Source organism: Rhamphochromis longiceps, linkage group LG22 (assembly GCF_057381845.1).
Source record: "Rhamphochromis longiceps isolate RC_006_pf linkage group LG22, R_longiceps_female_GT1.1, whole genome shotgun sequence".
Lineage (NCBI taxonomy): Eukaryota > Metazoa > Chordata > Actinopteri > Cichliformes > Cichlidae > Rhamphochromis > Rhamphochromis longiceps.
This window is the reverse complement of record NC_140577.1, coordinates 10,302,152-10,318,199: the sequence shown is the minus strand read 5'-3', so window position 1 is coordinate 10,318,199 and position 16,048 is coordinate 10,302,152. Positions and strand designations below refer to the sequence as shown.

The window sequence follows — 16,048 nt, the reverse complement described above, 5'->3', positions numbered from 1 at the left end:
GAGGAGATTAGGAGTGAGCACAGACAACTGGATTTAAATAAAGATCACCTTCCCTACAGTGCGCATCCTGAAACTGAGCAGGGATGGATTCGCTGTGGGCATTTAGTATGTGTGGGTGTGCGTGTAGGGACAGTCGAGACAGAGGTAAGCAGAGAATGACAGAACCATTTTTTTTTTAAAGCCTATATATGCACAAGTATGTCTTTCTCTATGTTTGTGTGTCTGTGCAAATTTATGTGAATACACTGTAAGCCCCCAGCTTCAGGATCACACAGGCATTTCTGTTGTACATGATTATCACCTGGCTTGTTTTATAGAAATGTTTTAGAGAAACATTAAGCACTCAGAGCTTTTGTACAAACATGATGTGTAGATAAAGCCTTCTCATATAATTCTGACAACACATGCTTTATGCTGTGCAGGTTACCAAGCAGTTTATTATTATTTTTAAATATAAAACTGAAGAAAAGGACTGAAAAAGCATGTTAGCTGAGGAATCTTGTAACATAATCAATATATGTGTTACAAAACCATAACCTATTCATTTGTGTAATGATATTCAGAATTTCCATTTTTGTTTTTTTTCCCTTTAGAACAAGAAAAGTTTAATTGGAGTTCTGCTGGATGGTATTTAGATGACTAATTTTGATATATGGTGTAATACGACTCCAAGACATAAAAAATTAACACAGAACATGCTCGCTCTCAAAGGAATAGTGATCAACAGCAAGGAGAAAAAGTTTTTAACTTAAAAAAAAAAAAAAAACAAGAGCCTGCTGGACTTTAAAAATGTCACCTTAGGGTTTGGAAAAAAAAATTTTTGAAATCCCACAAGGAACCCAACGGCTATTGTCTGCTGACATAGCCTCTGGGGACATGGGCCAATATTTTGAGTGCTCCAGCACAGACAGCAGATATATCCGGTGAAAATGTCTTTTTCTGTGTGCCTGCTGCTGTTCATGAATGCATCGAATTTCAGCAAATGTGTTTCCTATTTTCCCATTAATGTGGATTATTTACCTGCAAATACCAAGCACACTTAAACGTGATGGTGTGGCACTACTTGCACTACAAATGGAAGCCAGAAAGCCCCCCATACTTAAAATCTGGTCCCTTGTACAAATTCTTGCGCGTTGCACATATTTAGACTCTGCATATTCATATATCAATCAACACAGGGCAAATTAAATGATAGCAACACACAGAAATAAACCATACCAGAATCTGTGCATACATTTTGGACTAAGAAAACAGCAGGTAAAAATCAAACTACCAGCTTGGTTAAACACTACAGCACGGTAACACGATCCTCTGGAAATACAATAAATATACACGACTACAAACCTGATACAAATACCAAACACACAACAAGTTCACACGAACAAAGAAAACCAATGCAAGCAAACTTTGCACTCAGGGAAAGAACAAAGGAACAAACCACAGCTAAAATCAGAGCACTTAACATACATTATTAATAGCGTACACTAGGTTTTACTGAATTACAGGCAAGGACTCAAAATAAGTCAGAGGCCTGTTTCTGTAAGATTGAATTCAAACAGACAAGAGCCCCGGTATGTTTTCAGCATACTTCTAAGGGAAACAGTAATACCTCCTCAGCATGGATGACAATGTATTAGATTATTCAAAGTTTATCCTCAATTTATATATAATCTTCTCGCAGTGTAATCAGAGGCAGTTTATGCATTAATTTAGAGTGTTAAGGCATGCTTTTCTCAATGCCACCCCATTTATTTTACTCAGTTTACATTCCCTTAATGAGCAAAAGAGGCAATTTTTCATCTCACAGTTTACTCTGTGGTCTTAGGCAGAAATTTGATCTGTTCTAAAAGAATGCAGTCAGCACACTCAAATTGCATAAAAGAAAAATTTCTCAAATCCATCAATTTGTGACTTACAAGCTCAAATTTGATCTGTTCTAAAAGAATGCAGTCAGCACACTCAAATTGCATAAAAGAAAAATTTCTCAAATCCATCAATTTGTGACTTACAAGCTCCTGTGCTTGGGGTTTTAAAAATTCTTATATCTAATTCTGTTTCCTGTCCTCGAGCAAAGCCTGCCTTTCAGCAGGGGCAATGGCATGACACCACTTGTGCCGGCTAAAGTGATGCATGTTAAAATTTGATGAGGCCTTTTTTGGGGATCTGAAATGGACCTAAAATGTTAAGGTCCTGGCCTCAATCAAAATGAGTCAGGTAAGAGGTGGACAGCAGCTTACTGGGGCTAAAATATTTGTACTGACATAAACAGCAGGAGACTGAAGAAGAAGAAAGGATAAAAAAAAGGATAAGGAGGATAAAAAAAGCGAATCTATAGAGGGGAGAAAGGCAAAGAAGGCAGTGATTATTAACCACTGCCCTCTTTGCCTTTGTCACACTTAGTTTGTTCTCTTGAACGGCAGGCAGCCAGAAAACAAAAGGGTTTTTTTCTGGCGTCACAACTCAGGAAAGGGTAAAATGGTTCATGTGCCATGCAACTGAAAGAGGGTGTAAAGTATTTGAAGTAGCAAAGACAGAAAGAAAGAAAGAAGAAGAAGGGGACAGATATGAGGAGAAGTGTTGTTCTGCTTGCCGGCCAGGTCCTACTCTGGCCCATGATTCATTGCAAATGAAATGTCACCCTGGCAGGCAGTAATGCAGACCGGCCCACTCCCCTGCAGCCTAATTGAATTTTACAGCCATATAAACAACAGTCAGCCAGCAGAGAGAGAGGGAGAGAGAAAGAGACAAAGAGAGTGAGAACGAGGGGTGTAAGTTATTGATGCTGGTGTTTATAGGTGGGAGCTTCTGATGTGCCATCAGAGAGTGTGTAAGGGCCTCAAGGGAACTATAGCACAAAGCACACAGATGGAGGGAACGCCAAAGCAGGATTGCCACTAACATGACTCCCTGAACTCACACAGATGCACATATAATCATGACACTAAATGTGCTTTGAGATGCATATTTGCTAAATACTCCAAGATGCTTTGACCAGAAGTGCACAAGTGACTGGATTTCAATAAAAAACACCTGGTGTAAAGTTTAGGAAAAAACAGTTATGACATAACATATGACATACAAAACTTAATGTAAAGAGCTGAGAAGTCCGCAAATTCTGTTTTTCAGTGTCTTATAATGCTGTCCCTATTTTTCAAGGATTTCATTTTCAGTTAGCAACAATAACATATATAAATACTTCATAATTTCTTTGGAAATAAAAAAGTGCTTGCAGAATACTCGAGTGTGTTCTCCCCTGTTGGATAAGTAAGATGTGCTGGCAGAGCTTTTTTCTGCAGCTGACAGCCACTGAGGACAGTATAGAAACAATCAGCAGTGTCCCCTCAGGCTGCCCCAAGGTCCAGGTCAATTTGTCCTATGCTAACAGAGGACATCACCTCCATGACAGCCAGGCCGTTTGGCAGACAGACAAAAAGGTATCTGCTGCACCTGCACAGAGTGTTTCCTGCAGCAGGAGAGAATTTCTTTAACATCAACAAATCAAAAGATCAGATCGAGTGGATGAAACCATTTTTCTTTAACACAAGACATTATAAAAAGATAAAATTATGTTTTATTAATTAATTATGTTTTATTACTCCTGTAATTGTCTACTTTATTTGACCAAGATCAACTTTTCACTTTGTCCACGTGTAAAAAAAAGTACAATTCTATGAGCAGAACGTTTTATGAGATGATGATTACGCAAATGAAAATAGCAAATTTAACTGGCAACTTGTCACTTTCTTCATTTTTATAACACTTTTCTAACAGTAGATCAACAAAGCACACTGAAAAATGTACTCCAGCATCAGCTTCATCCCTGTACAGATGGACAGCTCGAGGGTTAAGAAAATATAAAGGGGAGGCAGTAGGAACTCTTACTTCATTTATTACCACTTTTGCAGGTCTTCCTGACAAGTGCAGTTACCACATGCAGAGAGCCACCCTTATGGAGAAAACTGTAAAGCTAGGCAGGTATGCTCTGTGGAAAATCACGAAGAAATATTGCCTTTAGCAACTGACAGCTAGAACAGGATTTGACTTTGGACTCCAACACCTTACTGTATGACTTGCAAACAACAGAACTTTTGGCAATGTAGGTTTTCATTCCTCGCAGTTTTGCTCACTAAAATTGAAGAAAATTGAAGCTTTATTTGAAACAAATTAATTTATAAATATTTAGCATGTTGTATATTATCATTCAATATTTTTATAATATTTACATGTATTCAGTTTTGCTTTATTAATTTTGATATCACATTAATTAAGATATTTGGTTTTATCATATTGTATTGTATTTTTTTCTGATATACACAATTCTACTCATTTAAGCTATTGTTTTGTTGTTATTTTATATTTTTTTCATGTATTTCTCTTAATAGTGGTAACCAAAGAATCTTCCAAATCAGGGCATATTTTAATTTTTTTTAGTAAATTTAGTAAAGAAAAAGTGTTTTATTTGTATAACTGCATCCAAAATTAATAAAAAAAAACATTTTTTTTTCAGAAACTGCATTACTTTTCCCAGAAACGTAATTGTACACATACAAACTACTTTGTATGTGTACAATTTGTAGTCTTACTTATGTATTTGAAATGAATTGATATAGTAATAACAATCTTTCAGTCCACGATAGTCAAGATTTTGTTATTTAAATTTAGCAGAATTTAAATGCAAATAATGGTTAATTTAAATGTAAAGAATGTAAAAATGATTTAAATTTGAATCATGTTTGGGATTTCTCTTTACCTTCCACAGAGTGTAGCAGGAAGATACTGTATAAAGCAGGCAGGAAAGCTGGTGTGGAGATGGGCAACAACTGTAAGCAGGTTAAAACAGCATAAATGAAACTCCTTATATAACGCGGCTGGTTGGATGTGTAGAACAGCATGGGCTTGGACATAAGCTGAAATTGGCTGGCATTGAGAACCACCAATCTGCTGGTGCTGTGGTCGAGCTTGACTTTGTGGCCGAGGTTGACTTTGTGTCTTGCTTGAACACTTTGTTTCCATTTTATTTACCATTTCTGCAAGATTTTCTTAATCTTTCAAATATACCATTTTTAAGCTCAAAATTGTGGAGCCCAACAGATTGATACTGTAATTGCAAAGTCAAGGCCCACGACTGAGTCCATTTTTGTTTAATGTTACCCACTCCCACAACTCTCCTCAATTTTTAGCTATTATATATATCCTATCAAATAACAGAAACAAGTTTCAAAGGGTTCTTGGATCATCAGCTAAAACAACAATATCTAAGGCTCTAAATCTACTGTACTTCTGATATGCTTGTGAATTCAAAATTCCAGTATTCCCATTCTGTCTCCAATGTGTCAACATGTCCTGCAAACTGTTTTTTCTTTGATTTAACAGCTACCAAATGTGTGTGTCAGTCTTCCTGCCTGCTTATTCATATAAACACTTAACAGCTAGTCTGCTTGTTTTTGCTGTCCATCCCTCCTCTGGCCATCTGTCTTTCTGTCTAATAGTTTACTGTCTACCTCTATCTGGCTTACAACTGCTGCCTCATAAACTGGGATGAGATTTATCCTCGTGCCAAATGAGGATAACGACACAGAATAGATGAAGCTGGCTGGGTGAGACGAAACCAGAGAGACGAATAAAAAACGATAAGAAGCGAGGCTGCTTTTGCACACAAGTGGATGTGTATGCAAGCATGTGCATGCATTAGGATGGTAAAGACTGAATGTGCTACAAAGTGTATTGTTGAGACAATAAATATCTGTCACATTAATGTATCTTTATAACAAGCTGACTCGTTGTGTTATCCAATGTTTAACTGATGCATCTTTCACGCATTTTGGACACTAACGAATGTCAGTTGGTGACGGAGGATTCGGGACCTTTTTTTCCCCCAATTTGATAAAGAGAAATTGCACTTGTAGGTGTGTGTTTGTGCGACATGTTCCCAGCTCAGCAGGACTCCAGTACTCCCTGCTGACTATGACCTTCCCATCAAGCAGGCAGTCCTGTTTTTCTCCTTCCCCGTCCCCTTCGCCCCTCCAAAATCCCTCCATTCTGCTGCCTCCCTTTCTCTTCAGTCATACATCCTTACTCCTTCCCTCTATCCTTGCCTCTGTCATCCCTTGATCCACCCATCCCGCTCTCTCCGTCAGACTGGATGATTTTTTGAGTCCTTGATCCAGAGCACGGAAAGGGGCTTCATAAATACACCATCCATCACCGCCGGCAGGGCCAGTTAAAACCACATGACATACAAACCGTTGACTTTAGGTGTGTGTGTGTGTGTGTGTGTGTGTGTGTGTGTGTGTGTGTGTGTGTGTGTGTGTGTGTGTGTGCGTGCCTTGTGGTTTCTCAGTGCCAAAATAGCATATACAGATGACATATAAAGCACAGCCAAAAAAACTAAAGGTAAAGTGTATGCTCAGTCAACTGTGATGTGTACACACATCTTATGGATAAGCTTCCATGTGTAACGGCCAAGAGCATTAAAGACACAGAAAAACAATCCACTGCATCAAACAAGTTTAAATAGCCCTAACCCTGAAAAAAAAAAAAACACACAAAAAGAAGGCAACGCCAGATACACAAAACGCTGCAATGTACAATTTCTGCGTACGTGTGTATATTCTGCATGAGATGGTCAACCAAAGATGTATTTCACAAGATGCAAGTCTGTATTTGTCTTTGTGTGTCTGTGTGCTGCATGGCAAAAACAACAACAACAACAAAAAAACACTAAACATGAACACACACGTTTGAACTTATGTTTTCCCCGGGTCTGATTTTTCAATCTGTGTAAACATGGCGATGGTTCGTTGCACCACGCAGTCTCTCACTGTTGCGCACTCCGCCCTCTCAGTGTGTCGTGCGTGATGGATGATAGGGAGGGAAAATAACTAATTCAACAGTAGATTTACATTGTTCTGGATGGTGGTAGCACAACACAAAGAGTCACGGAGAGAAAGCAGGGGGAGGAAAAAAAGTCAAATGCACCCTGAAAACGGGTGAAAACTCCACTGCTGTTTGTAAATATTGTTTAAATGTACTCTTGTCACACACAGCTTTCTATATGAAGCCTGGATTTACGGTTTTCCAGGACAGCACATCTTAGCCAAAGTGTAAGTGAGGTAAGCGGACAGTCATTACCTCATTAAGGGGTGGTCATTTAATCTCCCTGAAGGGAAATATTAAGTGTGTTTCAGGTTTAAAAACGGCAATAAAATTCTACATTAAGAGGCAGGCGAGGAAGTGGAGACATATTCTGCAAGACTCTCAGCCATATAGGAGTTCAAGACCTATACTTAACGACTTCACTTTCGTTCAGCTTTAGCTTTCATTGTTAAGAGCTACCTGAACCTACTATCATTTTTGCACACTGTTTGGTTAGGTTTGGACATGAAAAGTACTTAGCTGGGGTGAGCAAAAGATCACTAGTGGGTTGAAAAACTTCACTTACAAAAGTATGCTATATTCCCAAATGTATTTGCTTGTCTGCTTTCATACAACTCGAAGAGTGTGTTTATGGGATTTCTTTTCAACTATTCTTCCAGAAGCACATTTGTGAGGTCTGACACTGATGTTGGACAGGAAGTCCTGACTCACACTCTCCGCTCCAATTCCTCCCAAAGGTTTCTACCAGGCTGAGGTCATGACTCTGTACAGGTCAGTCAAGTTCTTTAACACCAAACTCACTCATCCATGTATTTATGGACCTTGCTTTGTGCACTAGTGCACAGTCATGTTGAAAAAGGAATGGGCCATCCCTAAACTGTTCCCACAGAGTTGGGAGGATGAAATTGCCCAAAAGTTCTTGGTATGCTTCCTTTCACTGGAACTAAAGAACTCAGCCGAAATCCTGAAAAACAACCGCACATCATTATCTTAGTTCCACCAAACTTCGCACAGGGCAGTCAAACTGTTACCTGGCAACCAACAAACCCAGACTCGTCCATCAGATTTTCAAACAGAGAAGCACTCCAGAGAGCACGTTTCTACTGCTCTAGAGTCCAGTGGTGGCGTGCTTTACACCACAGCATCTGACACTTTACATTGCACTTGGTGATGTAAGGCTTGGTTGCAGCTGTTTGGCCATGTAAACCCAGGAAGCACTGTTCTTGAGCTAATCTGAATGCCACATTTGGAGGTCTGCAGAAAGTTGAGGACCTCTTTGTGTATTAGCACTTGCTGATCCAGCTGAGTTGATGTTGTTCCCAATCACTTTGACTTTGTTATAATACCACTAACAGTTGCCTGTGGAACCTCCTGTTATAAAGCCCTATTGTCTATATTACTGCAATTTTTACAACCAGAGGTTTAAGTGTCTCCTACATAATTGGGTTACTTTCTGTTGATCACTGATTACAGTGGATGATTACTTTCTACTCAGCCTGCTGAGAGATGGAGGAGGGCCCCTGCTGGCCATATCTATGGGACTGATTACAAGTGATAATGCCCATTATATATGCTGGTTAATGTTGGAATTTTCTTTCTGTTTACAGACAATGTTAAGATTCCTATCAGCCCAATCAGATCATCTTCAGCTAGATGAAATGACCACCGAATAAAGTGATAACTGCAGAGGAATGTAGGAACTTACATTTTCCTGAGAAAGATTAAATTATGATAAAAGACTTTGTTTGATTCACCTTCTTATTTGATGGAAAGGGAGATAAAAAGGAAAAAAAAAGGTTGAGAAAAGTAACACGCAAGAACAGGGATGACTGAACAAATGGCATAAGATAAAGCTAAAGAAACAGCAGAGAGCGAGATGGAGTTTTGTTTGCTTCAATGATTTAGAGACACTCCTGAAAAGACTCGATTTAATCTATTTAGACTGTGTGACCAGTTTTCCTCTTTGTTCCTCGTGGGTTCTAGGACATCATAGAAATTTAAACCTCATCAAGCCAAAAGTTTTACATTTTCAGAGTGTCATCTATCAGCTTCTGTTTATATCTGTGGGCAGCTGTGATTTACAGTTTATAGGGGAACATATTTGAGTTTCAGTACAGAATCAACCAGGGCTTGTTTATGGTGGTTATCATCAAACATAAATTTCAAGTTGCAAATAGCTTTAGGCTAAAAATGAAATGCGATTAAGCACCATTTCCCTTTTGTCGATTTGTATCCTCTTGATATGAAGAGTTCAGTTTGTTATTATTTGATTATCTTTGGAAAACTACAGGTATAAACTTATCCAAAGTCATTTTTTTCTAACTCATTTACAGAGCCCAAGCTTGATATTAGGATCCAGTGGAGCTGTAGTAACCCTGTGTCTTTCTCTCTCTCTTTCTCCCTCAGTGGCCCCTCTCTCTCTGGAACCTCCACCCACCTAACGCCCTCAATCTCTCAATGTGCCAATTGGACCAGAGGCCCTGCAGGAGACCTCAATACCACTACACAGTGGAAATGTCACCCATAACACTCTACTCAGGATGCCAATCACTTCACACTGTTCCCCACTGTGAGCATTTGTGTGCGTGTGTCGGGGAGAGAAAGCGAATGATCAAGGGGCATGTCCATGTGTGCAAAGAGAGCATGAAACAATTATTGCCAGTGTGACAAAATCCCTCATAACTCTACCAGAATATAAAATTAGATTTCGCCAAAGTGTACGTCTAGATATATGGCTTTTGCTCAGTGATGTGTGAGCATCTGAGTGTAATGAGCCTGTCCATCTGAGAGGATTATGGGTTGTCTGGTTAATATAAGGACTACAGGTGTTTGTGGAACTGCACATGATTACACATCAAAACAATGAGAGTGTGCGTGCGTGAGTGTGCCGAGTGATAAACAGGCCTTAGTTAGGCGTGAAGGCAGAAACAGATGGAGTGGGTTACGGACAAATAACACACATGAGCCTGTGAGGGAGTGGGAGTAAGCCCATGTCTGAGCATGCATATGTAGTGTTGTTTGTTTCTGGGAGTGTTTGGGATGATCCGTGCATTCAGTATATGGATATGCAAATGCACGTGCCCAAGAAATCTTAATGTACACATACATGGATATGTGTGGGCGTGTGCATTTACGTGTGTTATATTTAGAGCGCAGTGGCGCAGGTGTCTCTGGAAAAGCCGTCCATTTCAGTGGAATGTGGGTTGAGTCGTGCGAATGCGTATCAGTTTGCACAAGAGAGGGTGCATGATAGGGAGGGTGATGACGAATGACAGGAAAACAAGGAAGGCAGGGGGATGGAGAGCTAAGCTGGCAAAGGCTGGCATGCCAGGCGCACTGTGGAGCCAGGGGGGGCGGGCACTCTGTCCTCATGGCAGGCCCCTCTGTCGAGCTGTGAATACAGAGACAACAGCCGGCATACACAGACATAGATACGCAGGGTAGATTCAAACAGGGATGGCTGCACAGCTCATCACATACAAACTCACAATGTAAACGTTTGCCTTGAAACATAATGAAGCAGTGCAGGTTATTGAAGATTTACTTTTATTTTAAAAAAATGCAGTGAACTGAATTTTAAAGATAATTGTACATCGAGGTTTTTAGTCATACTTTAAGTTAAAGGCAACTCACTTTTCAGTCTTACAGATGTTTTGCCATTTGTTTTAATGACTAACAAAAATAAATTTTCTTTTTCAGTGCTGATGACATATTACAGTCACGTTATTAGCATTTTCCCTATGTGGGTTTTCTCTTGGTGCGCCTGTTTCCGCCCACAGACATGCATTAACTCTATGGGCATGGATGTGGGTGTGAATGGCTGTCTATCTCCGTGTGTTAGCATTGATGGACTCGATGGGCTCCATTACAGAAATACACCCCTGTGCTGAACAAGCCCTGCCTCACATCTTGTGTCATGGCATATGTCAGCACTGACAGGCTCCAGCCCAAAACCATTAAATAAATGAATAAATAAAACAAATAAAAATACAAATCAACTTGTAACTGATAACCATTTAATCACCGCATACCACTGTACAGAACACGCAGATCTACTAGAGTGAGTGACAAACTGTCTTTAACACTAATTGTGTAAATCCAGTTACCTTTGACTTAACAATTCTCAACACACTTTGACTATTTTATTTCTCATTTCACTCCTCCTGACTTCAATGAGACCTGTAGTACTAAAAATAATAGCAGCTTCCTCTTAAGACTTTGTTTCCAATAAGCACACGTGTGTGTGTGTGTGTGTGTGTGTGTGTGTGTGTGTGTGTGTGTGTGTGTGTGTGTGTGTGTGCGCACTCCTGCGTTCGCCATCTTTCAAGTGTTTTGACAGAATAAGTACATTTCACTGAGGTTAAGTGGGGGCAGACAGATCTATACACTGATCCCACATCAATTTGGGACAGATGGAAAGTTATTAGTAGAGCTTGAATAGGGATGGAACGAGGAGACTGTGGGACAGCAGGGCATTTCTGAACACTGCCTTTCCATTAACATTATAATTTTTTTCATATTTTACTATGAGGAGGTGGGGTATGCAGCCAGGTAGCATACATGTATGGATCTGTGCACATTTCTTGCAAAATAACGATTTTTCCCCCCGATTTTTTTCTATGGAGCCCAAGAAAAAGAACTCTTAGACGCAAACACAAGCGTCGTAAATCATCTAGCACATCCAAAATTCTTCTGCTGGGTCACTTCAGGACACCAGGAATTACACAGCCTTACATAATGAGACTTAGCATTAATCTTTAATCTAAGATGCAGCTTGTCGTCAGCAAGCCTTTCATGTGCCAGAGTGGTTCAACTGGGATAGCATAGCACGAGCCTAAGGGCCAGCATCTGTGGAAGAAAATCGCTAGCTTGAGCCTGCCTCTGTTGTTTTTATATTTAAGTTTTCCTGTTTAGTCTGACAGAATATAATTGAGCTTTAATGTGTATTCTTGCTTTCATTAGCACCAGAAATTATCACAGCGGAGAAATGTCCTTGCCATTTTTCAAAACTAGGCATAGTTTTCGATTCAGGAAGTGCAAGACGGCTCCCATAAAAGGAGCCTTTAATCAGTGAATTTAGAGATACTTGGTTTTACTGGGTGGTGATTTGTTAAAACATGCAAAACATAGCTGAGTGAATATAACATGCTTCTCAAACCATAAGTCAACTTAATATGTTCCCCGTGGAGAGAAAAATGGTGCTACGCTTATCGGCTGTGCTGTTAATCTTCCCCCATTGTTTCACTTTGATTTATATTCTATTTGCTGCTGAGTAACGCGGTTTCTCCACAGTGATATTTAAAATTCTTACTAAGTCAGGTTTACATTTTAAATGTGTACCATATGATTTAATTATAATCACCAAAAATGAGTGTAACTAATCTCAAGTCTTATGGCGAGCAATATTTTATGCAACTGAATATTGTATCACACCTCAGCGATACTGTAGTGGCTAGAAAATAATTACTGAAAGAGGAGGAACGGTATAACAAAGCAAAGAGGAAACTGGTATTCCAGGGAATAAAGCTGCCAGTTTCTTTTGTTCTAATGTCTTTTTATTTCTTATGAACACCAAAGTTTTCATGTACTTAATAAGCAGGAGCTGCTCTTACAGGATAGTTCCATGTTTTACTGAATATTTGATTCGGCTCAGTGGTCATGGGTGAGTCAGAGAGAAATGAGGCTGTCATGTCGGATGAGTTAGCAACCTGATTAAGCTGGATGCCAACCTTTTCTAACTTTGATGCATTCATGTTGGCTCTATTTAATTCATGAGACTGGTGCGAAAGGGGGGGAAAGAGAGAAAAGGATGAAGGTAACACATTGCAATTTCACTCTGCCTAGTTCTCACCTTTTCACGCTTTGTTTTTTCTTTCTCTTCAACTTACCATTATCTCCCTCTGACCTCCACTTTTTTTCTTTACTTACAGGTCAAGTTGGGTTTTTTTTACTTGTTTTTTTAGCCTTTAACCTCTAAAACTCATCACCTTTACTCCCACTGTCTTCTCCCTTTCAAGTCTACATCATCTCCCTCACTTCTCATTGTCATTTTTCTTAGCGTCATCTCTCTGCACCAGCATTGTGTGCGTCTCTGAAATAATCCTCAGCTTTTACAACTCATATTTTATGCATTCCGCTTTTACGCAGAGTGACTAACAAACAGTGAAACGACGAGGAATTTGTGACAGCTCTTTTTTTCCCTTTTTTTTTTTTGCAATGCTATGCATTCCCTTTCCAATTTTTCTTCCTCCTCCTCAACCCCCCCAAAATACATTTTCACCTCCATCTATAATGCCCCCCCAACTTAATTCCTTCCTTCCTCATTCTCCCTAGGTGAAGTAAGGCAGGGGAAAAATGAATAGCGAGTGCTTGGCCTCCCTCCAGCACACATTTTCAATATCCAAGGGACATTTTAATGGTACTTTTGTAAACAAGCACACACATAGATGTCTGTATGTCTATGTGGGAATGCTCTCTATTAGTGTGTGAATGTTTGACGGGTGTGTATTTGTGCTCTTTGCCCACTTGTTGTATGGGTGTCCAGCAAAATAAATACATCAGATGGTTGGCTCAAAAGAACACATTTGTCTTTCTCCCTGGAGAATGTGAATTATTTAAAATGAAAGCTGGGGAAGAGAAATGACTAACAGTAGCAGGTGACGTGGCTGGAAAGGAAAAAGATGGAGAAGGATAGCGAGGGGAGACCAGATGGGCAGGGGTTGCACCTAGCCAAAAAGAGATAGTATAAAGATAGCAAAATGTAAGATAAAAGGAGAATGAATGATGAGTCAAAAACATGAATATGGAAAGTGGGAAAGATGCTCTATCATAAAGGTTAGGATGTGGTTACAAATCACTGGCGAAGGACTGGAAAGCTACGCAAATAGAAGTAAAAGAAATAGAATACAATAAGACTTCTGTCTGAGACAAAAAGAAATAGGGAAGGCTGATAAGGACATGACAAGAAGTGACAACAGACAGAGCGGAAGATGACTGCAACAGAGGGAGCGACTTTGGAAACATATGATTGGCTACTAGTGCCAAATTTGAGCACGCAAACACACACACACACTTTCTCGCTCACCGCCCTGTACAAACGCATTGGATAATTCTCCAAGCTTCACCAGCAGATTTCAGCCTGTTAACCTGCCTCGCCCTGCTTCACCCCGTCTTACCCTGCCACATGGTCACCCCGGGGGGGGCATGAAACAAGAGCTGGAGACAGGAAAAGCAGAATGTTGATGGGAAATATTGAAAAGAGACAAGATAAAAAAAACAGAAAGTCAAAGAGGGAGAAAAAAAAAGGAAAGAGGTAGAGGAGGAGAGAGAACGCAAACAGTTTCTTTAGAGGAAGTCGTGAAGTGTTGCTCTGATCAGTGAGATAGAAATTAAGTATACAGTCCTTTGGCAGCACAGGGAGCGCGTTGGGGGGTAAATAGGAGAAGGAAATAAAGGTGCATGAGGGGGGAAAGGGGAGGAGAAGGATGGCGTGTAGTAAATTACGGAGGGAAGGAGAGCAATAGGAAGGAATAGCAGGGTGGTGAATGTGATGGAGCTGGATTGTGAAGCATCAAACAAAGATAATAAGAGAACCTGCTGAAGGCATGAGGCAAACTCAGTAATTATATAGAAAGAGCAGCCTGCCTTAATTAGAACAGGATGGAGCTCATGAGTGTGAGAGAGACACACGCAAAAAAAACCCCACACATAATTACACATGTACATCAAACACACCATTTCTGAGGTAATATATTACGTAATTTTTTTGCTCCCTGGTCTGTTCCTGTTGACGGCTATTCATAATGAGACCGAAGAACATATGTGTGCTCCTCACAACGCGTGTCTGACTTGTGAATGCACACAGGGTCAAGATGTACACATCCAAGTCGTCCTACCGCTCTGGTTTTTAAACTCGCTCTCCTTTTTTGGCCTTTTATGTATTTCATGAGGAAGCTAAGTGGACATAAGCTCTAAGTTCTTCGTATTTACACTCATCTTCACAAGCAGCAGCAGTCTTGCGGTCCTCTGAGCAACAGCGGATTAGTTGCATGACCTAAATCTTAAACACCAGGATCTCCTCTTTTCATCCTAGAGATACTTGGTAGTAACTCAGTTGTAAGAGACGACTTCAACACCACACACATTTTTGTCTTTTTTAGGTTTTCTATAATTACACATTCATTCAGTTTTGATGCAGAAAGCCGTCGAACTGGAGAGATGAAAGCCAGACGAGAGCCACCGCATGGCTGGACACATAACAAATTTGCTCTTTTGCTGAGTTTTTTTGTTGTTGTTAAATTAAGTTAAATGTCCTTTAATACCTACACTTCCTAGGTAAAAACTTTATAAAAAGAATTATGACAGCAGTTGCCATAATCCGAAGTAATCCAGCATTCCTTAAATCTTCTGTGACCCTTACAGAGGATGCGGTAATAATCCTCTTCCCTACTGCACTGCACTATCTGTTTACACCATTATCAGTAGCTTCTCACTGGCTCTTCGATATTATTGACCGGGACTGCATTTTCACTCACTCAGTTAAACAATTACGCTCAGGAGTAAATAAGACATAGAACCTGTGAACACTGTATGCAAACGTACACGGGAATCAGTTGAAGATCACAGCTTTGTTGTGTTTGTTGCGATTTACTGCTTTGCATTCTTTTTTTGTTGTACTTCACAGCAGCTACTCATTCATATTCTTGAAGGACATGTGCATGAGGATGATTGCGACACATATATAAACTCAAATGTCCTTGCGCACAAAACATTTCTGTAATCTCACTATCCATTTTTATGAGGTGCACATGGAGACCTGATGTCTTTCTCCGACACACAAAATGAAATTAAAAAAAAAAAGTGTGTGTGTGTGTGTGTGTGTCTGCTGTGAGATGTGTCCTTAGTATAAGTGTGTATGAGCAGTCCCAGCGCAATTCCTCAGTTTAGTGGAGCATTACAGCTGATCAATAGCTCTGGTGCAGTGGGAGATGTCTGGGCTTTGGCTGCATATTCATACCATTACAGCTGAAGTGAGGAAAGAGGCACTACAGGGAACGTGTGTGTGTGTGTGTGTCAGCAGACCACTCTCATGGATAATGACCTAGTGGACCACACAGTTACTTGCTAAACTGCACCCAGTCAAGGTTGAGCACCGATAGAAGCAGTCTAAAAC

At 40.0% G+C, this 16,048-nt stretch overlaps 1 protein-coding gene and 1 long non-coding RNA gene across 2 annotated transcripts in view; one reads left to right on the top strand and one right to left on the bottom strand.

The window, feature by feature from the left end:
• Positions 1–16,048, bottom strand: part of epha10 (EPH receptor A10) — a 168,425-nt gene that overhangs the window by 99,360 nt on the left and 53,017 nt on the right. The gene's annotated exons all lie outside the window — the stretch shown is intronic.
• LOC146643416 (uncharacterized) lies at positions 6,975–10,299 on the top strand. Its single transcript, XR_014909213.1, has 3 exons — positions 6,975–7,112; positions 7,536–7,647; positions 9,283–10,299. It is a non-coding gene; the product is annotated as an uncharacterized LOC146643416 (long non-coding RNA).